General features: G+C 39.9%; 1 protein-coding gene across 1 annotated transcript in view; it reads left to right on the top strand.

The window, feature by feature from the left end:
• Window positions 1-1,800: 1,800 nt before the first annotated feature.
• Window positions 1,801-22,798, top strand: part of LOC106093890 (uncharacterized) — a 90,794-nt gene continuing 69,796 nt past the window's right edge. Inside the window, exon 1 of the mRNA XM_059369329.1 lies at window positions 1,801-1,935. The gene's annotated coding sequence lies outside the window, so the exon portion shown is untranslated. The remainder of the gene's footprint in view (window positions 1,936-22,798) is intronic.

Here is a 22,798-nt window from a genome sequence, read left to right as displayed (position 1 = left end):
TTTGGGTGGCGTTTTTGGGGTAAGAGGGAGGAACCGCCCCCATCTGATTTCTAAAAATTATACATAGCCTATGTTTCCTTCCAGACAAACTCACACAATCTGTGAAAATTTTAGGAAAATTGTTTCAGCCGTGTTTGATTCTACGGAACAAACAAAAAAAAACGAGTCCTATATCGTCATGATGGGATTTTTGGGAGGTAGGATAACCCCATATACTAACTGATTTTGTATACCAGATTCGTAATCTACGCCCGAATACCTTTCATTTGAGGCCCATATTGACATGAACGTCCAATGTGTCTGTTTGGGGGAATTTCGGTGTTGGGGCGGCCCGATGGGTACTTAGACCCAAATTTGAATACCATATTCGTATTCTACTTTCCCATACCTTTCATTTGAATTCCATATTGTCCCGATCGGTCCACTGTTGATTTTGACCGGTATTTTTGGGTAAGGGGGGAGGGTCCGCCCCCTTCCGAAATCAACAAATTATGAAGCCTATTTCTCCTTTCTGTCCATATTAACAATCTACTCACGAACACCTTTTATTTCCGGCCCATATTGTCATGATCGTCCAAAAACCTATTTTAAGGGGTTTTGGGGTTGGGGCGGCCCCCACTTACTTGGACCCAATTTTTAATATGAAATTCGTACTCTACTCCAGAATACCTTTCATTTGAATACCATATTGTCCCGAACGGTCCACTTTTATTTTTGGGTTGTACTTTTGGGGTAAGGGGGAGGGTCCGACCCCCTCCCGATATCAAAAAATTATATATAGCCCATATTTCCTTTCAGACCAACCTACACAATCCGTAAAAATTTCAAGGTAATCGGTTCAGCCGTTTTTGAGTGTAGAGGGCGCAATTCTTATCCGATTTGAATGAAATTTTGCACGACGTGTTTCGCTGTGACTTTGAACAACTGTGCCAAGTATGGTCCTAATGGGACCATAACCTGATATAGCTGCCATATAAACCGATCTTGGGTCTTGACTTCTTGAGCCTCTAGAGGTCGCAATTCTTATCCGATTGGAATGATATTTTGCACGACGTGTTTCGCTGTGACTTCCAACAACTGTGCTAACTTAGGTAAAAATCGGTCAATAACCTGATATAGCTGCCATATAAACCGATCTGGGGACTTGACTTCTTGAGCCACTAGAGGGCGCAATTCTTATCCGATTGGAATGAAATTTTGCACGACGTGTTTCGCTATGACTTCCAACAACTGTGCGAAGTATGGTTCAAATCAGTCCCTAACCTGATATAGCTGCCATTTAAACCGATCTTGGGTCTTGACTTCTTGAGCCTCTAGAGGGCGCAATTCTTATCCGATTTGAATGAAATTTTGCACGACGTCTTTTGCTATGACTTCCAACCACTGTGCTAAATTAGGTTTAAATCGGTCAATAACCTGATATAGCTGCCATATAAACCGATCTGGGGACTTGACTTCTTGAGCCACTAGAGGGCGCAATTCTTATCCGATTGGAATGAAATTTTGCACGACGTGTTTCGCTATGACTTCCAACAACTGTGCCAAGTATGGTTTAAATCGGTCCATAACCTGATATAGCTGTCATATAAACCGTCCCGGGGATTTGACTTCTTAAGCCACTAGAGGGCGCAATTCCTATCCAATTTGGCTGAAATTTTGCATGACGTATTGTTAAATTTGAGTTTCATTCAATGCTGCTGATAGATTTTTGAAGGCAGCTGTTTGTTTTCGTTGCACCCTAATACACTGTACACATAGGAATGAATCGATAAAATTGTGTCACTTACTTGTCGAGTTGGTTGGAGAGGCAAACAAGAGGCAAAAAAAAAAACAAACCATCTACAACTGAATCACAATCCAAATCAGTGAATTGAAGCGATTCGCTCGCACTTGCGAAAAAGATACATTTTAGCAGCTAATACGATTGTAATGCGGGTAAGTGAGATGTCTTAAAGGCAACCAATGAATTTGTTAGAATGTCGAAAATTACAACAATATTTTGATTATTGGCCCATTGCTTTGTTGCCTTTTAGCTTTTTGCTGCGACAATATGGCAGAGCCTCATGCTCCCCCTCCAAGCCGTTTGCCACCATGCCGTTTGTTCGACCACAGCAACCAAAGATGTCTGAGCCACAAAATCTTTGCAGCATTCTTCTTCTCCTTCTTCATCTTTTGCTTTGGTATTTTGTTGACATAATAAATTACATCTGTGAGGTAGGGGGAGGGAGGCGGAAGGTATGTAGGTGGGGAGAATTCAGAAAGTGGTAGGATTTATTAAAGATATCCTGTTGACACTTTAATTGAATTGTAATACCTACTGAGCCTGGCGGGATATCGAATGGACTTTGTGTCTGCTGCCGAGAACATTACTAAAATTAAAGGAGACCACTTCAAATGGCAGCCATAGACAGATAGGGTCTTAGATTTTCGCATTTGTCGAACAACAACAAATTGCTTTCGGCGAATTGCTTTTAAATTGTAAATGTTTTTGGAAAGTCGATAAGTAGCAGTTTTGGGCGATAGGCCATTGGTTCATTGGCCCCTTTTTTGTTTATTGTTGTTGTTCTTTTATTGTCTTGTAAATATTGAGAATTGTTTCTTTCATGTTTGATTTTGCCAAAGAACTGATTTAATTTATTGCTGGAAAATTTACATCAACAAGTAAAAAGGCGTTAGGTTCGACCGGACCGAGCTTGGGATACCCACCACCTGGGGTAGTAGCTATGTCTAAAAATAAACCGATCTGAACCATATACGACACGGATGTCGAAAAGCCTAACATAAGTCACTGTATCATATTTCAGTGAAATCGCATTATAAATGTGGCTTTTATGGGGCCAAGACTTGAAATCGAGATATCGGTCTACATGGCAGCTATATCTAAATCTGAAACGATCAGGGCCAAATTAAAGAAGAATGTCGAAGGGCAACTCACTGTCCCGCATTTCAGCAAAATCGTATAATAAATGTGGCTTTTATGGGCCTAAGACCCTAAATCGGGGGATCGGTCTATATGGCAGCTATATCCAAATCTGATCTGAACCGATGTGAGCCATATAAACGGAGGATGTCGAATTGCCTAAGACATCGTACTGTTCAAAATTTCAGCAAAATCGGATAATAAATTTAGCTTTTATGGGCCTAGGACCCTAAATCGAGGGATCGGTCTATATGGCAGCTATATCCAATTCAGAACCGATCTGGGCGAAATTGACGAAGGACGTTGAAGAGCCTATCACAACTCGCTGTCCCAAATTTCTGCAAAATCGGGTAATAAAAGTGACTTTTATGGGCCTAAGACCCTAAATTGGTGGATCGGTCTATATGGCAGCTATATCCAAATCTGGACCGATCTGAGCCATATTGACGTAAGATATCGAAGGGCCTAAGACAACTCACTGTCCCAAATTTCAGCAAAATCGGATAATAAATGTGGCTTTTATGGGCCTAGGACCCTAAATCGGTGGATCGGTCTATATGGCAGCCATATCCAAATCTGGACCGATCTGGACCAAATTGAAGAAAGATGTCGAAGGGCCTTACGCAACTCAATGTCCCAAATTTCAGCAAATTCGGATAATAAATGTGGCTTTTTATGGGTCTAAAAGCCTTAATCGGCGGATCGGTCTATCTATATCAAGATATAGTCCGATAAAGCCCATCTTCGAACTTAACCTGCTTATGGACAAAAAAAAAAAAAATAATCTGTGCAAAGTTTCAGCTCTAGATCTCTATTTTTGAAGACTGTAGCGTTATGCTACCCAAAAATAAAAGTGGACCGATCGGGACAATATGGAATTCAAATAAAAGGTATTCATGAGTAGAGTTCGAATTTCATAATAAAGGTTGGGTCCAAGTACCTGGAGGCCCTCCCCAGCCCCAAAACCTTTAAAATAAGTTTATTTGACGATCATGACAATATGGGACTCAAATGAAAGGTATTCGGGAGTAGATTACGAATATGGTCAGGAAGTAGGAATAGACTTTATAATTTATTGATAGCGGCAGGGGGCGGACCCTCCACCGTTACCCCTAAAACTCCACCCAAAATCAAAAGTGGACCGATCGGGACAATATGGGTATCAAATGAAAAGTATGCGGGAGTAGATAACGAATCTGGCATACAAATTCATGTCGAAGTATAGGGGTCATCCCACCCCCACAAAAACGCCCAAAATGGGCACATTAGCTAATCACGGATATATGGGACTCAATATGTTTGTTCCGTGTAGACTGAAAAACGGCAGAAACGATTTTCTCGAAATGTTCGCATATTGTGTAGGTTGGTGTGGAAGGAAACATAGGCTATATAATTTTTCGTATCGAAGGTGGGGGACGGACCCTCCCCTTTATGCCAAAAACACATCCCAAAATCAAAAGTGGACCGATTGGTACAATATAGGTATCAAATGAAAGGTATTGGAGAGTAGAATACGAATATGGTTTAAAAATTTGAGTCTAAGTACCCATCTGGCTGCCCCAAACCCAAAGCTCCCCCAAACAGACATATTGGACGTTCATTTCAATATGAGGCTCAAATGAAAGGTATTCGCGAGTAGATTTCGAATCTGGCATACAAAATCAGATCGAAGTATAAAGGGTCACGCGACCCCTCAAAACGCCATTAGACCCATTATGACTATATGAAACTTGGCTGAACTGATTTTCTTAAAATTTTCATAGATTTTGTACGTTGGAGGGAAACATAGCCTATATGAATTTAGATATCGGGTGGAGGCGGACCCTCCCCCTTACCCCAACAACGCCACCCATTTTCAAAAGTGGTCCAATGGGCACCGTTATGGTATCAAATGAATGGTATTAGAGATCAGAACACGAATATTATATTAAAATTTGGGTCCAAGGACCCAGCGGACACCCCCCAACCCTAAAACTCCTCTACACAGATATTGGGTTGACCAAAAAGTAATTGCGGATTTTTCATATAGTCGGCGTTTACAAATTTTTTCACAGCTTGTGACTCTGTAAATGCATTCTTTCTTCTGTCAGTTATCAGCTGTTACTTTTAGCTTGCTTTAGGAAAAAGTGTAAAAAAGTATATTTGATTAAAGTTCATTCTAAGTTTTATTAAAAATGCATTTACTTTTTTTTAAAAAATCCGCAATTACTTTTTGGGCAACCCAATATATTCGAAGTACATGTCAATATGGGACTCAAATGAAATGCATTTGGCAGTATAATACAAATATGGCATAAAACATTAGGTCCAAATAATGGGAGTTTGCCCACCCCCAAATACCCCCAAATGGGCATATTAGCCGACCATGGCTATATGGGACTCAAATGAAAGGTATTAGGAAGTAGATTACGAATATTACATTAAAATTTGCATTCAAGTCTAGGTGGCGCTTTTCCTCCGAAAGATACGTCAAATAGGTTATTTGACCCATTATGACAATATGGGACTCAAATGAAATGTATTTAAGAGTAGAAAACGAATTTGATATACAATTTTGGAGCCAAGTATTTTGGGGTACGCCCTCAAACACCCCCTAAACTGAACTTCATTTTCGTTGGGAATAATCAACGAATTTGATATCTATTTTCAGTGCAAAGTGCCGGTGGCCGCCCCAGCCCCAAAACATCCTCGAAACGGTTCATATTTACCGACCATGGCAATAGGGGGCTCAAATTTAAGGGATTTGGAAATACAGCACAAATTTGATACCCATATTTGAGTCGAAATGTCTGAGGTGCCATCCCTCCCCTGATGAGAACACTACCCTAGGGAAGAACATTACCACCAGGAACCGAGCAGGGGTAAACTTCTCACACATTAATGAGTGCTTTACGATTCAAGTTAAACTCAATGATAAGGGACCTTTTTTCATAGACGAGTCCGAATGGCATCCCACAATGCGTCATCTCTTTGGGGAAAATTTTTTAAATGACCATGCATGGCATTGTACCTCACAAATGTCGCCACATTAACAGGGGATAAACACCGCTTTGTCCAAAGTTCTTGCCAGAATTCGAACGCGTTCAGCGTTATAGGCCACAAAGGCACGAATGCGATATCCGCATTCAGGGCGAAGGGTCCCCCACCCCAAAAAAGATATTAGAGAGTTCAAGAAGGCGCAGCGGGGCGGGCCCGGTTCGGCTAGTAAAGAATATAAAATTCTTGATCGTGGTAAAAATCTAAGACGTCCGTCTGTCTGTCTGTTTAAATCACTCTACAGTCTTTAAAAATAGAGATATTGAGCTGAAACTTTGCTCAGATTCTTTTTCTGTCCATAGGCAAGTTAAGTTCGAAGATGGGCTATATCGGACTATGTCTTGATATAGCCCCCATATAAACCGATCCGCAGGCCCAAATAACTAAGCTTCTCTAGCGCAATCGGTACTTAACCCAATTTTCAATTCCGGAGATGGGGTATTTACGCCACTCCTATAGCGCTGAGTTTTGCTTGTTGACGCAGCACGTTGCGTAGCAACAGGTGAGCGTCCGTTTAGCTCCCTAGACCAGAGCCTGATGGCAACTGGCTGTAGAGAGAAACAAACTTGGAGACTTCCCCCTTCAGATGTGTCCCCTTTCGACAGCCTTCCCCAACCAATTCCTTTGCCTTCCTTTACTTGTTTTTCTGGAATCTATGATGGGAGCTTCCGACAAGTTTCGTCCTAGTCGAACTAAAGTTTTTCCCTTGTTTAATCCAAGTTGGTTTGTGTTTACTTGAATTGAAAATGCAATGAGTTAATCGATCTCCATGCAAACGTATTGTCGTTGCATCTTTCTATGTAATGGCAATGGAGTTTCTTTTCTATCGATTGGTGTTTTTTTTTTTCTAAATAAATGCAATTATTTATAAATTCCGTTTGCTGCAAGAACTGCTGGTATGCAAACATTTGTGCAGATACCAGTGCCTTACACGCATTTGGAGATACGTAAGCAAGCGTACACATACATATAGATGAGTGCGTGTGTGTCTGTAACATAACAATTTTGTACATTAAATCCGTTCTCTCAGTGCAACATCTTCCGTTTCCGCTGTCGTTGAAGTGCGGCTGTATGCGAACAATAATTGTTCAACATAAATTCGTTGAATGTTAACACAATGTTCAAGGATTTGTATGCGAGAGTGTGTCTGTCTGTCAGTTAGACTGTTGCCCTGTTTATCTCGAAGTATACACACGCACAAACATGCATTTGCTTGGTATGGAGACGTGCAAATTCAATTCACACTTTCACACACTGGTACTGAATAAAAGATAAACGGCGAACTGGGCGGACGGACGGACAGACATAGAAGAGCACTCTCAGTCAAGCCACATTCATATGAAATGGGCTCGTTGCCCTTGCTGTCGCTGCCATTGTCGCAGTTCCATCGACTCTCTGCTTTATTTGCATTATAAATTAAACATTTATCTCTGTCGATATTTACTTAAGTTAATTGAATTTTCCGTAACGAAATGGGAAACATGTTTCAAAAATATTTTCAATATGATAATTGGAAACGTTCTCTTTCTGCCCTGCATTCGTTTGGTATGCATCGATCCTTGTTGCTCTAATTGCTCCCTGACTGCCAGAGTGTTGCATTTTCAAATGTAATGAAATGAAGTGAAATGGAAAATATGTGGAATTTTTGGCAAAATTGTCATACATTTGTCACATGCATTCATGCAATAAAATTTCCCCAAAAGTTAATTAAAAAAACATTCGACAATTGTTTAACAAGGATCACATGACGATTGCTACAATCGAAAAAAAAAAATGGATCAAGTTGAAAGTTAAAACAACTGCATAAGCGTTGCCCAATTACTTTTTGGGCAACCCAATAATATGAATAACAAGTAAGAGCGTGCTAAGTTCGGCCGGGCCGAAACCTATATACCCTCCACCATGGATCGCATTTGTCGAGTTCTATGCGCTGTATCTCTTTTTAGGCAAACCAAGAATATTGAATAAGAACTGTTATGCTCCATCAAGTTATAGTCCGATTCCGACTTGATATACAGCTATATCAAGTTATAGTCCGATTTGGACCATAAATGAATGCTGAACATTGTAGAAGTCATTGTGTCATATTTCAGTTCATTCGGAAAAGAATTGCGCCTTGTAGGGGCTCAAGAAGAAAAATCGGGAGATAGGTTTATATGGGAGCTGCATCAACCTATTTATCGATTCAGACCATATTAGGCACGTGTGTAGAAGTTCATGAGAGAAGCCCTTGTACAAAATTTCTGCCAAATCGGATGAGAATTGCGCCCTCCAGAGGCTCAAGAAGTCAAGACCCCAGATCGGTTTATATGACAGCTATATTAGATTATTACCCGATTTGAATCATACTTAACACAGTTATTGGAAGTGACGCCGAAACACCACGTGTAAAATTTCAGTCAAATCGGATAAGAATTGCGCCCTCTAGAGGCTCAAGAAGTTAAGACCCAAGATCGGTTTATATGGCAGCTATACCAGATTATGGATCGATTTGAATCATACTTAACACAGTTATTGGAAGTGATACCAGAACACTACCTGCAAAATTTCAGTCAAATCGAGCGAGAATTGCGCCCTCTAGGGGCTCAAGAAGTCAAGACCTAAGATCGGTTTATATGGCAGCTATATCAGGTTATGAACCGATTTGAACCTTATTTGGCACAGTTGTTGTATGTCATTACAAAACACGTCGTGCAAAATTTCATTCTAATCTTATAAGAATTGCGCCCTCTAGAGGCTCAAAAAGGTAAGATCCCAGATCGGTTTATATGACAGCTTTATCAAAACATGGACCGGTATGACCCATTTACAATCCTAACAGACCTACACTAGTGAGAAATATTTTTGAAATTTTTCAAGCGGCTAGCTTTACTCCTTCGAAAGTTAGCGTGCTTTTGACAAACAGACGTACGGAAGGACCGACAGACGGACTGACATGGCTAGTTCGACTTAAAATGTCATGACGATCAAGAATTTATGGGGTCTTAGACGAATATTTCCAGGAGTTACAAACAGAATGATAAAATTAGAATACCCCCATGCATGATATTTTGCACGTGGTGTTTCGGTATCACTTCCAACAACTGCGCTAAGTATGGTTTAAATCGGTCCATAACCCGATATAGCTGCCATATAAACCGATCTTGGGTCAGTACTTCTTGAACCTCTAGAGGGCGCAATTCTTATCCGATTGGAATGAAATTTTACACGACGTATTTTGTTATGATATCCAACAACCGTGCCAAGTATGAATTACATCAGTCCATAACGTGATATAGCTATCATATAAACCGATTTGGGGACTTGACTTCTTGAGCTTCTAGAGGGCGCAATTCCTATCTGATTTGGCTGAAATTTTGCATGACGAATTTTAGTATGATTTTCAACAACTGTGACAAATAAAGTTCAAATCGGTTCATAACCTGATATAGCTGCCATACAAACCGATCTGGGATCTTGACTTCTTGAGCCTCTAGAGGGCGCAATTGTAATCCGATTGAAATGAAATTTTGCATGACGTGTTTTGTAATAACATACAACAACTGTGCCAAATAAGGTTCAAATCGGTTTATAACCTGATATAGCTGTCATATAAACCGATTTGGGGATTTGACTTCTTGAGCTTCTAGATGGCGCAATTCCTATCCAATTTGGCAGAAATTTTGCATGACGTATTTTGTTATGATATCCAATAACTGTGCCAAGTATGGTTCAAATCGGTCCTTAACCTGATATAGCTGTCATATAAACCGATCTTGGGTCTTGACTTCTTGACCCTCTAGAGTGCGCAATTCCTATCCGATTTCGCTGAAATTTTGCATGACTTTCAACAACTGTGCCAAATAAGGTTCAAATCGGTTCATAACCTGATATAGCTGCCATATAAACCGATCTGAGATCTTGACTCCTTGAGCCTCTAGAGGTCGCAATTATTATCCGATTTGCCTGAAATTTTGTGCGACAGATCCTCCCATGACCGTCAACATACGTGTTTATTATGGTCTGAATCGGTCTGTAGCCTGATACAGCTCCCATATAAATCATTCTCTCTATTTTACTTCTTGAGCCCCCAAAGAGCACAATTCTTGCTCGAATTGGCTGACATTTTACACAGGTCTCCAACATATAAATTAATTGTGGTCCAAACGGGACCATATCTTGGTATCGCTCTAATAGTAGAGCAAATCTTTTCTTATATCCTTTTTTGCCTAAGAAGAGATGCCGGGAAGAGAACTCGACAAATGTGATCCATGGTGGAGGGTATATACAGGGTGGCTGATGAAAGCCGCTACCAAAAAAAAATGTAATAACTTTTTTTCTATTTAATAATAATAATTTAATAATTAATTTAATTAATTAATTAATTAATTTAATTAATAATAATTTAATAATTAATTTAATAATTTAATTTAACATGAATAAAAGAAAAATGTATTCCATACACCGAAAAAAAAATGTAGCAATATTCATCATTGTAGCAATATTCATCAGCCACCCTGTATGATTCGGCCCGGCCGCTTTTACTTGTATTTTTTTTTTTTTTTTGCTGTGTATGAGATCGTGTACCCATTTTAATTTGTTTCGGTTTACCTTGTGCTCCTTGTTCAATATATATGTTGCATCCTTTCACGGGATATTTTCAGATCTTGGATCTGAGTTGTAGTTTTCATTCCCCGAACCATTTAAGTTGTTGTAGCAGTTTTTTGTGGATCACCACCAAGGCGTTAGGCAAAGTTGCCAATAATTATGAAAATTTATGGTACAACACGCAAACATTTTGTTCACTTTGGGGTGTTTGAGTTCGCTATCAATAGCCCTTTGTGACTTTTACTTTTTGGTGGCTTGTAAATATAAGGAGCTGTCAATAAAACAAATATCATGTTGTTGTCGTTTATAGTTGCACAGATATATCAGTGTGAACGACAAGGTCATGAAGGTCAACTAAGTTTCTGCGTTCTTGACCTTGCTTAAGACGTGGTTTTGCCCTGAGCGGTGATCTCCAAGAAGCCTCTCTCTGAGATATGTGTCCATTAACCTCCATTAACCAGCTTCGCCGCAAATAATGACCGACTACAAGTCCGATAATCTTTTGTTTTGGTTATAAGCGCTAAGTTGCCAATTTTTGTAACGGTGTTAAAGACCATATTTCGAATTTCATTCCAATTAATCTATCATGTGAAAAGCGTTCTTTTTTGCATCTTTTTGCCTGTCCCTGGGTCAATAGAATTCAAGGTAGTATTTCGTTTAGAATGCTCTGTAAATAAGCGAGTAAAATGAAGTAGAGATGTGCACGTGGGTGACTTTTCACTCACGCTCACGAGAAAAATGTTACTCACACTACTATTTTATGTCGACTCATAATCACGCACACTTACATGATAAAAAGTTTACTCACGCGCGAAGATATTGAGCTGAAACTTTGCACAGAATATTTTTTTGTCCATAAGAAGGTTAAGTTCGAAGATGGGCTGTATCGGACTATATCTTGATATAGCCCCTATATAGACCGATCCGCCGATTTAGGGTCTTAGCCCCATAAAGCTATATTTATTATCCGATTTTGCCAAAATTTGGGACAGTGAGTTGTGTTAGACCATTCGACATCCCTCTTTGATTTGACCCTGATCGATCCGCAGATTTAGGGTCTTAGGCCCATAAAAGCCACTTTTATTATCTGAATTTGCCAAAATTTGGGACAGTGAGTTGTGTTAGACCCTTCGAAATAATTCTTTGATTTGATCCTGATCGGTCCGGATTGGGATATAGCTGCCATATAGACCGATCCTCCGATTTAGGGTCTTAGGCCCATAAAAGCCACTTTTATCATCCGATTTTGCAGAAATTTGGGAGAGTGAGTTGCGTAAGGGCCTTCAACATCCTTCATCAGTTTGGCCTAGATCGGTCCAGATTTGGATATAGCTTTCGTGTAAACCGATCCTCCGATTTAGGGTCTTAGGCCCATAAAAGCCACATTTATTACCCGATTTTGCTGATATTTAGGATAGTAAATTGTGTTAGGCCCTTCGACATTCTATTTAATTTGGCCCAGATCGGTCCAGATTTGAATATAACTGCCATATAGACCGATCCTCCGATTTAGGGTCTAAGGTCCATAAAAGCCACATTTATTATCTGATTTTGCTGAAATTTATGACAGTGAGCTGTGTAAGGCCTTTCGACATTCTTCGTCAATTTGGCCCAGATCGGTTCAGATTTGAATATAGCTGCCATATAGACCGATCGGCCGATTTAGGGTTTAGGCCCATAAAAGCCACATTTATTAGCCGATTTCGCTGAAATTTGGGACAGTGAGTTGAGTTAGGCCCTTCGACATCCTTCTTCAATTTGGTCTACATCGGTCCAGATTTCGATTTAGCTGCCATACAGACCGATCCTCCGATTTAGGGTCAAAATTATTATCCGATTTTGCCAAAATTTGGGACAGTGAGTTGTGTTAGGCCCTTCACCATTCTTCGTCAATTGGGCCCAGATCGGTTCAGATTTGAATATAGCTGCCATACAGACCAATCGGCCGATTTGGGGTTTAGGCCCATAAAAGCCACATTTATTACCCGATTTTGCTGATATTTGGGACAGTAAATTGTGTTAGGCCCTTCGACATCCTTTTTTTAATTTGGTCCAGATCGGTCCAGATTTGGATATATCTTTCCCATAAAAGCCACATTTATTATCCGATTTTGCTGAAATTTATGACAGTGAGCTGTGTAAGGCCCTTCGACATCCTTCGTCAATTTGGCTCAGATCGGTCCAGATTTAAATATATCTACCATATAGACCGATCCTCCGATTTAGGGTCTTAGGCCCATAAAAGTCACAATTATTATCCGATTTTGTTGAAATTGGGGACATTGGGTTGTGATAGACCCTTAGACATCCTTCGTTAATTTGGCCTAGATCGGTCCAGATTTGGATATAGCTGCCATATAAACCGATCCTCCGATTTAGGGTCTTAGGCCCATAAAAGCCACATTTATTATCCGATTTTCCCAAAATTTTGGACAGTGAGTTGTGTAAGGCCCTTCGACATCCTCCTTCAATTTGGCCCAGATCGGTCCAGATTTGAATGTAGCTGCCATATAGACCGATCTCTCGATTTAAGGTTTTGGGCCATAAAGGTTGCATTTACTGTCCCATTTCGCCGCGATTTGGAACAGTGAGTTGTGTTAGGCCTTTCGACATCCATCCTTAATTTGGCCTAAATCGGTCCATACATATATCTTCAATTTGGGCGCTATCGTCCCTGATTTGGATATTGCTAACGCATAGACCGATTTCTCGATTAAAGTGTTTAGGCCCATAAAAGGCGTATTTATTGTCGGATGTCGCCAAAATTTGGAACAGTAAGTTAGGTTAAGCCCCTTGGCATACTTCTGCAACATGGCACAGATCGGTCCAGATTTGGATATAGCTGCCACATAGACCGATCTCTCGGTTTTAGGTTTTGGGGCCATAAAAGGCGCATTTATTGTCCAATTATGCTGAAATTTGGGACAGTGAGTTGTATTAGGCCCTTCGACATCCTTCGTCAATTTGGCTCAGATCGGTCAAGATGTGGATATAGCTGTCATATAGACCGATTCTCCGATTTAGTGTCTAAAGCCCATAAAAGCCACATTTTTTATCGGATCCTTCGTCAATTTGGCTCAGATCGCTCCAGAATTGGATATAGCTTCCATATAGACCGATTTCTCAATTTAAGTTTTTGGGCCCATAGAAGCCAAATTTATTATGCGATTTTGCTGGGATTTGGGACTGTGAGTTGTCTTTCGATATCTCTTCAATTTGGCTACAATCGCTTAAGATTTGGACATAGCTGCCACATAGACCAATCTTTCGGTTTTAGGTTTTGGGGCCATAAAAGGCGCATTTATTGTTCGATTTCACCGAAATTTGGATCAGTCAGTTGTGTTAGGCCCCTTGACATTTTTCTTCAATTTGACCCAGATCGGTCCAGATTTGAATATAGCTGCCATATAGAACGATTTCTCGATTTAAGGTTTTGGGCCCATTAAAGGCGCATTTATTGTCCTATTTCGCCGAAATTTGGGACAGTGCTTTGTGTTAGGCTCTTCGACATTTTTCGGAAACTTGGTCCAAATCGGTCCAGATTTGGATATAGCTGCCATGTAGACCGATATCTAGATTTAAATTCTTGGCCCCATAAAAGGCGCATTTCTCCGGTCGGGCCGAACTTAACGCCTTTTCCATTTTTTTTTTCATTTTTATGCATCTGTATACAGAAATTGTTCCTACTCCTCCCATACATTTCCAATAATGACAGTGCTCCTGAAGTCGTACGTTAAAATACCATATGATTTGGGATGCATTTAACAAATATTAATTTTCTCAATCGTTAGTCGTGATTTTCTCGTGAGTTCCACTCACGAATCACATGCACACCTTTATAATGAAGACATGTTCTTTTATATTCTTGCACCTTGGTGCAATAGAAGTCCACTTTATTTGCTGGCTGCACAAGTCCGGATACATGTTGCCAAGATGTTATTAATTTATGCTCTTTTTACTGTTTTGTCAGTTTCCTGTTTCATTGCTGCAACAGCAGCAGCAGTTAAAGTGACTCCATTTACGGTTTTGACAACCTTAATTAAAGTTGTTTTTACATATTTTGTAGCTATTTTTCTTAGGACACTTTGTTGTTGTACCCAACATGAATGGTGAAATGAGGGGAGTTGTTATGTGCTGGTATCCCTCTCTTGCCTTCGATCTCTCTGTGACTGTATGTGCTTGCCTAACTTGGTACATTAACAAGTTTGCCTTTAACGCCTGCACACATTTGTGCCTTTTTAGGAAGAGCATACGACGACACAGAGTGCAGCTGAGCAATTTGCCTTTGCACAAACAACTTCATTAAGTTAAAAACATTCATTCGTGCTAGTGTATCTTTGTGTGTGCGTGTGTGTGTGAGTAATTGTAATACAAAATGGGGGTTCCGTTGCATGTTGGCCATGAATGTTGTTTTTAAGTCACAACACGGACTGTAGAAAACCAGAAGGGAGAGAAGTAACGAAAGTGCGGTACCGTGTTAGCCTTCGATGCAGCACTAACTAAGCAACTACTTGGGATGCAGCAGTGGCTGATGGACTGTAAGTGACTGATGGTGGTGTAGTTGTTTTTGTTTTTTGTGTACATTTTAGAGCAGAGGACCTTGGCAAGCATGTAAAGTTAATCTTTTCATTTGCGACGACATTTATTCAAAGAACATTGGAAAGGAATAGAGCATATTTTTGAACCCAAATGGAAGTAAAAACTTCACATCAACCAAGGTGACTTTTATGAAATTACAAAGTAAAAGGTGAAGGTGGCCACAGTGGCCCTTTAGTTTTCTTTTTTCGTCAATGGATATCCCGAATATACATATATACCGATCTTTGAGCGAACTATTCTAAGAAAACAGTTAATATTGTTTGGTTCGAATTGGAAGGGAAACATCAAATTTAGGTTTAAATTATTTAAAAAATTCAGATCGTATCCTAGTTTCTAGGCAATTCTTGTATCAATGAGATTTCAGGTCAATATTTCACATTCATTTGGCCATTTCTAAAATTTATGTTTTGTGCTATTCCATTTGAAAATGCAAATTTGCCCATGAACATTCCACTAAGGAACAGCGACAAACTTCTCACATATCAATGAGTGCAGTCCGATTCAAGTTTAAGCTCAATGATAAGGGGCCTGCTTTTCATAGCCGAGTCCGAACGGTGTGGCGCAGTGCGACACCTCTTTCGAGAGAAGTTTAGCATGGCATAGTACCTCACATATGTTGCCAGCATTAGGACAATTCGATTTGGCTGAAATTTTGCATGAGGTGTTTTGTTTCGACTTCCAACAACTGTGATGAGTATGGATGAAATCGGTCGGTAACCGGATGTATATGACAGCTACATCCGGTTACCGACCGATTTCAACCATACTCAGCACAGTTGTTGAAAGTCGTACCAAAACACCTCATGCAACATTACAGCGCAATCGGATAATAATTGTGTTCTCTAGTGGCTCCAGAAGTCAAGATTCAAGATTGGTTTATATGGCAGTTATATCAGGTTATGGAACGATTTCAACCATACTCAGCATAGTTTCTGGAAGTCATACCAAAACATGTCGTGCAAAATTTCAACCAAATCGGAGAGTATGGTTGAAATCGGTCCATAACTGGATAAAGCTGTCATATAAACCTATCAGGGGTCATGACTTCTTGAGCGTCTAAAGGCAAATTGCGGCCTCTAGACACTCAAGAAGTCAAGAAGTCAAGATCCCAGATCGGTTTATATAGCAGCTATAGGTTATGAACCGATTTGGTACAGTTGTTAGAAATCATAACAAAATATTTCGTGTAAAATTTCAGCGAAATCGGATAGGAATTGCGCCCTCTAGTGGCTCCAGAAGTCAAGACCCCAGATCGGTTTATATGGCAGCTATATCAGGTTATAGACCGATTTGAACTATTCTTAGCACAGTTGTTGAAAGGCATAACAAAACTACCTCTTGGAAAATTTCAGCCAAATCGGATAAGAATTGTGCCCTCTAGCGGCTCAAGAAGTCAAGATCCCAGACTGGTTTATATGGCAGCTATATCAAAACGTGGACCGATATAGCCCATTGGCAATCCCAACCGACCTACACTAATAAGAAGTATTTGTGCAAAATTTCAAGCGGCTAGCTTTACTCCTTCAAAAGTTAGCGTGTTTTCGACAGACATACGGACGGACAGACGGACGGACATGGCTAGATCGAAGTAAAATGTCATGACGATCAAGAATATATATACTTTATGGGGTCTTAGGGGCATATATCAAGGTGTTACAAACAGAATGACGAAATAGGTATACATCCATCATATGGTGGAGGGTATAATAGTAGAGATATTGTGCTGAAACTTTGCACAGATTCGTTTTTTGTCCATAAGCAGGTCAAGTTCGAAGATTGGATACATCGGAATATATCTTGATATAGCCCCCTTATAGACCGATCGGCCGCTTTAGGGTCTTAGGCCCATAAAAGCCATATTTATTATACGATTTTGCTGAAATTTAAAGCAGTGAGTTGTGTTAGGCCCTTCGACATCCTTAGCCAATTTGGCTCAGATCGGTCCAGATTTGGATATAGCTGCCATATAGACCGATCCTCCGATTAAGGGTCCTAGGCCCACATAAGCCACATTTATTATCAGATTTTGTGAAAATTTGGTACAGTGAGTTGTTTTATGTCCTTCAACATCCTTTGTCAATTTGGCCTTGATCGGTTCAGATTTGGATATAGCTGCCATATAGACCGATTCTCCGATTTCGGGTCTTAGGCCCATAGAAGCCACATTTATTATCCGATTTTGCCAAAAGTAGGGACAGTGAGTTGTATAAGGCCCTTTGACATTTTTCGTCACTTTGGCCCAGATCGGTTCAAATTTGGATATAGCTGCCATATTGACGGATCTCTCTATTTAAGGTTTTGGGCCTACAAAAGGAGCATTTGTTGTCCGATGTCGCTAAAATTTAGGACAGTGAGTTAAGTTAAGCCCCTTGATATACTTCTGCAATACGGCACAGATCGGTTCAGATTTGGATATAGCTGCCATATAGACCGATCTCTTGGTTTTAGGTTTTGGGGCCATAAAAGGGGCATATATTGTCCGATTTTGCCGAGATTTGATACAGTGCGTTGTGTTCGGCTCTTCGACGTCCTTCTTCACTTTGGCCTATATCGGTTCAGATTTGAATATAGCTGCTATATAGACCGATCTCTCGCTTTTAGGTTTTGGGGCCGTGAAAGGGGCATTTATTGTCCGATTTTGTCGAAATTTGAGACAGTGCGTTGTGTTAGGCTTTTCGACATATGTCTGCACCTCTGCCCAAATCGGTCCAGATTTGGTTATAGCCGCCATATAGACCTATCCTCAGATTTAGGGTCTAAGGCCCATAAAAGCCACATTTATTATACGATTTTGCTGAAATTTAAGGCAGTGTGGTGTGTTAGGCCTTTTTGACATTTTTCGTCAATTTGGCCCAGATCGGTCTAGATTTGGTTACAGCTGCCATATAGACCGATCCTCCGATTTAGGGTCTGAAGCCCATAAAAGCCACATTTATTATCAGATTTTGCTGAAATTTAGGACAGTGAGTTGTGTTAGACCCTTCGACATCCTTCGTTAATTTGGCCTTGATCGGTTCAGATTTGGATATATCTGCCATATAGACCGATCGTCCGATTTGGGTTCTTCGGCCCACAAAAGCCACATTTATTATCCGATTTTGCTGAAATTTGAGTCAGTGAATTGAGTTGTGCCCTTCGACATCCTTTATTAATTTGGCCCTGATCCGTTTAGATTTGGATATAGCTGCCATATAGACCGATCCGCCGATTTAGGGTCTAAGGCCCACAAAAGCCACATTTATTGTCCGATTTTGCTGAAATTAAGGACAGTGAGTTGTGTTAGGTCCTTTGACATCACTTTGGCCCAGATCGGTTCAGATTTGGATATAGCTGCCATATAGACGGATCTCTCTATTTAAGGTTTTGGGCCTACAAAAGGAGCATTTGTTGTCCGATGTCGCTAAAATTTAGGACAGTGAGTTAAGTTAAGCCCCTTGACATACTTCTGCAATACGGCACAGATCGGTTCAGATTTGGATATAGCTGCCATATAGACCGATCTCTCGGTTTTAGGTTTTGGGGTCATAAAAGCGGGATTTATTATCTGATTTTGCTGAAATTTTGGGACAGTTAGTTGCCTAAGCCACTTCGCCATCTTTCATTAATTTGGCCCTGATCGGTTTAGATTTGGATATAGCTGCCATATAGACCGATCTCTTGGTTTTAGGTTTTTAGGCCATAAAAGGGGCATATATTGTCCGATTTTGCCGAGATTTGAGACAGTGCGTTGTGTTCGGCTCTTCGACGTCCTTCTTCACTTTGGCCTATATCGGTTCAGATTTGAATATAGCTGCTATATAGACCGATATCTCGCTTTTAGGTTTTGGGGCCGTGAAAGGGGCATTTATTGTCCGATTTTGTCGAAATTTGAGACAGTGCGTTGTGTTAGGCTTTTCGACATTTTTCTGCACCTCTGCCCAAATCGGTCCAGATTTGGTTATAGCCGCCATATAGACCGATCCTCAGATTTAGGGTCTAAGGCCCATAAAAGCCACATTTATTATCCGATTTTGATGAAACTTAGGATAGCGAGTTGTGTTAGGCTTTTCGACATTTTTCTGCCCCTCTGCCCAAATCGGTCCAGATTTGGTTATATCTGCCATATAGACCGATCCTCTGATTTAGGGTCTAAGGCCCATAGAAGCCACATTTATTATCCGATTTTGTGGAAATTTGGTACAGTGAGTTGTGTTAGGCCGTACGACATCCTTCGTTAATTTGGCCTAGATCGGTCTAGATTTGGTTATAGCTCTCATATAGACCGATCTCTCGATTTAAGGTTTGGGGATCTCTCTATTTAAGGTTTTGGGCCTACAAAAGGAGCATTTATTGTCCAATGTCGCTGAAATTTGAGACAGTGAGTTGAATTAGGCTCTTCGACGTCCTTCTGCAATATGGCCCAGATCAGTCCAGATTTGGATATAGCTGCCGTATAGACCGATCTCTCGATTTAAGGTTTTGCGCTCATAAAAATTGCATTTATTGTTCGATTTCGCCGAGATTTGGGACAGTGCGTTGTGTTAGGCTTTTCGATATTTTTCAGCACCTTGGCCCCAATCTATCCAGATTTGGATATAATCCGAATTCACTGAAATTTGACACAGTGACTTATGTTTGGCTTTTCGGTATAAGTGTCGTATATGGTTCAGATCGGTTTATTTTTAGATATAGCTACCAAAAAGACCAATATTTGGCTATACACAATTAAACAATGACTTGTTCTTATTAGTATTTGCTCCAAATCGGAACATATTTCGATATAACTGCTATGGGAGATAAGGTATGCAATTTTCACCGGATTTTGATGAAAGGTGGTTAACATATATAGCCGAGGTGGTGGGTATCCAAAGTTCGGCCCGGCCGATTTTATCGCCTGTTTACTTGTTTTCCGATGTTCTCGCAAGGATTTGATCCTAGGCGTTCAGCACCATAAGCGGACATGCTTACCTCTGCCTTTAGCTTAACAAAATATTAATTTTATATATTTGCCAAGAGGGTGTTGAAAAAGTCGAAGCTATCCATTCGTTATTATTTACACAACATGTTGTTTTTGTTTGTAGCATTTATTTTTCTCTGTAAATATGGTTTGCTCTTAAATGTAAGTGCAGTGGAATACGGGAATTTGTGCTATACGTATGTATTGTGAATACACATCCACTCACATATATTTATTTATTTATTTATATACAACAGTGTACATATAAAAAGTTGCGTTTAATGTTCTCTCGAATGTGGCATTATTTCATTTCAAGATTCTCAGCAGTAAGTTTTAGCTGTGTTCGAAACTCGTCTCTAATGGAGATGCATTTCCTTTTAGAAAAGAAGGAAAATTCATGGATAACAACAAGCTATTCCAGGGTAGTTTTATCGAAGAGAAATAAAAAATGAAGAAAGCTTATGAATTAGTTCAGTGGGTCGAGGCATCTGCAAGTATTGTAAATATTTCTCATTTTGCATTTCCAACGAATAAATATTTCATTTTAAGCTAAAAGGATCTCTAAGGAAAAAGAAAAAAAAAACGGCTACAAACGGGAAATTCATACAATAATTTATGAATTATTTTTCTGATGTCTTGAGAAAAAAAAACAAAATATACTGAAAAATTTTTGAAGGAAGAAAGAAAATGAAAATGAGACCAATTGGTCTAAGCTAAACAAAGAACTCCAACTGCAAAACAAGAAGGGATGGACTTATGTAGAGCAAAGCCTACCCTTTGATGCCGAACACCACAGTGTGTGTGAAATAGGGAGTTTTGACCAAAAATCTAAAAAAACTGGGGTAGTCATAGAAAAATCGTGTGCAAAATGCGAATTATATGTATGCGAGCTATATCTAAATCTGAATCGATTTCTATGAAATTCACCCCTAATCTCAAAAGCCATGGGAGAAGCTAATGTGCCAAATTTTGTGAGCATCCATTAATATATGACCAAATTACTGCTGTATTAGTTTGAAAATTTTACAAAAATATATATGTTAGCCATATCATAATCTGATGTGATTGGAACCAAATCTGGTACATATAGAAAAAGTCATAAACTGAGATTTTGTGCAAAATTTTGAGAAAACCTCTTAAGAAACATGCTGACAAAGGCTCTCAAAGTGAAAAACAGTTGATACATTTATATGAGAACTATAGGCTTCGTTTCCAGCCCAAAGAGGAGGATTTTGATCAAGTTTCAACTTTACAGTTCCGATTTACTAAAAACAAGTAAAAATGCGTTCAATTCGGCCGGGGCAAACTTTGGATACCCACCACCTCGAAGGGCCTGACACAACTCCCTGTCCCAAATTTCGGCGAAATCGGACAATAAATGCGACTTTTATGGGCCCAAGACCTTATATCGAGAGATTGGTCTATATGGCAGCTATATTCAAATCTGGACCGATATGGGCCAAATTAAAAAATAATGCTGGAGGGCCTAATACAACTACCTGTCCCAAATTTCAGTGAAATCGGATTATAAATGCTATTTTTATGGGCCCAAAACCTTACATCGAGAAATCGGTCTATATGGCAGCTATATCCAAGTCTGGACCGATCTGGGCCATATTGCACAAATATGTCAAGAGGCCCTATACAACTCACTGTCCCAAATTTCGGCGAAATCGGACAATAAATGCGCCTTTTATCAACCCAAAACCCTAAATCGAGAGATCGGTCTATATGGCAGCTATATCCAAATCTCGACCGATATGGGCCATATTACAGAAATATGTCGAGGAGGTCCAATTTATCTCACTGTCCCAAATTTTGACGAGCTCGGACATTAAATGTGCGTTTTATGGAGCCAAAACTTAAATCGAGAGATCAGTCTATATGGCAGCTATATCCAAATCTCGACCGATATGGGCCAAATTAACGGAGAAAGTCGAAGGGCCTAAAATAGCTTACTGTCCCAAATTTCGACGAAATTGGACAATAAATACGACTTTTATGGGCCCAAGACCTTATACCGGGAGATCGGTCTATATGGCAGCTGTATCCAAATATAAACTGATCTGGGCCAAATTAAAAAATAATGTTGGAGGGCTTAATACAACTCACTGTCCCAATTTTCGGCAAAATCGGACAAAAAATGCGACTTTTAGGGGACCAAAACCTTTAATCGAGAGATCGGTCTATATGGCAGCTATATCCAAATCTGGACCGATCTGCGTCATATTGCAGAAGTATGTCAAAGGTCTTAGCATAACTCACTGTCGTAAATTTCACCAAAATCTGATAATGAATGCGCCTTTTATGGGCCCAAGATTTTAAATTGAGGATGTCGAAGGGTCTAACACAACTCACTGTCCCAAATTTCAGCAAAATCGGATAATAAATGTGGCTTTTATGGATCTAAGACCCTAAATCGGCGGATCGGTCTATATGGGGGCTATATCAAGATATAATCCAATATAGCCCATCTTCGAACTTAACCTGCTTGTGGACAAAAAAAAGCTGTGCAAAGTTTCAGCTTAATATCTCTATTTTTAAGGACTGTAGGATGGGGGTACAACAGACAGAGGGAAGGACAGACGGACATGGCTAGATCGTCTTATAGTTTTACCCTGATCAGAAATATATGTACTTCATAGGGTCGAAAAACTGCTAACACATCAAATGGCAGCGGCATACTCCACTCGACTGATCCAACTGCTTGATGAAAGCAC

Source organism: Stomoxys calcitrans, chromosome 1, assembly GCF_963082655.1.
Source record: "Stomoxys calcitrans chromosome 1, idStoCalc2.1, whole genome shotgun sequence".
NCBI lineage: Eukaryota > Metazoa > Arthropoda > Insecta > Diptera > Muscidae > Stomoxys > Stomoxys calcitrans.
This window is presented reverse-complemented; position numbering and strand designations above follow the sequence as displayed.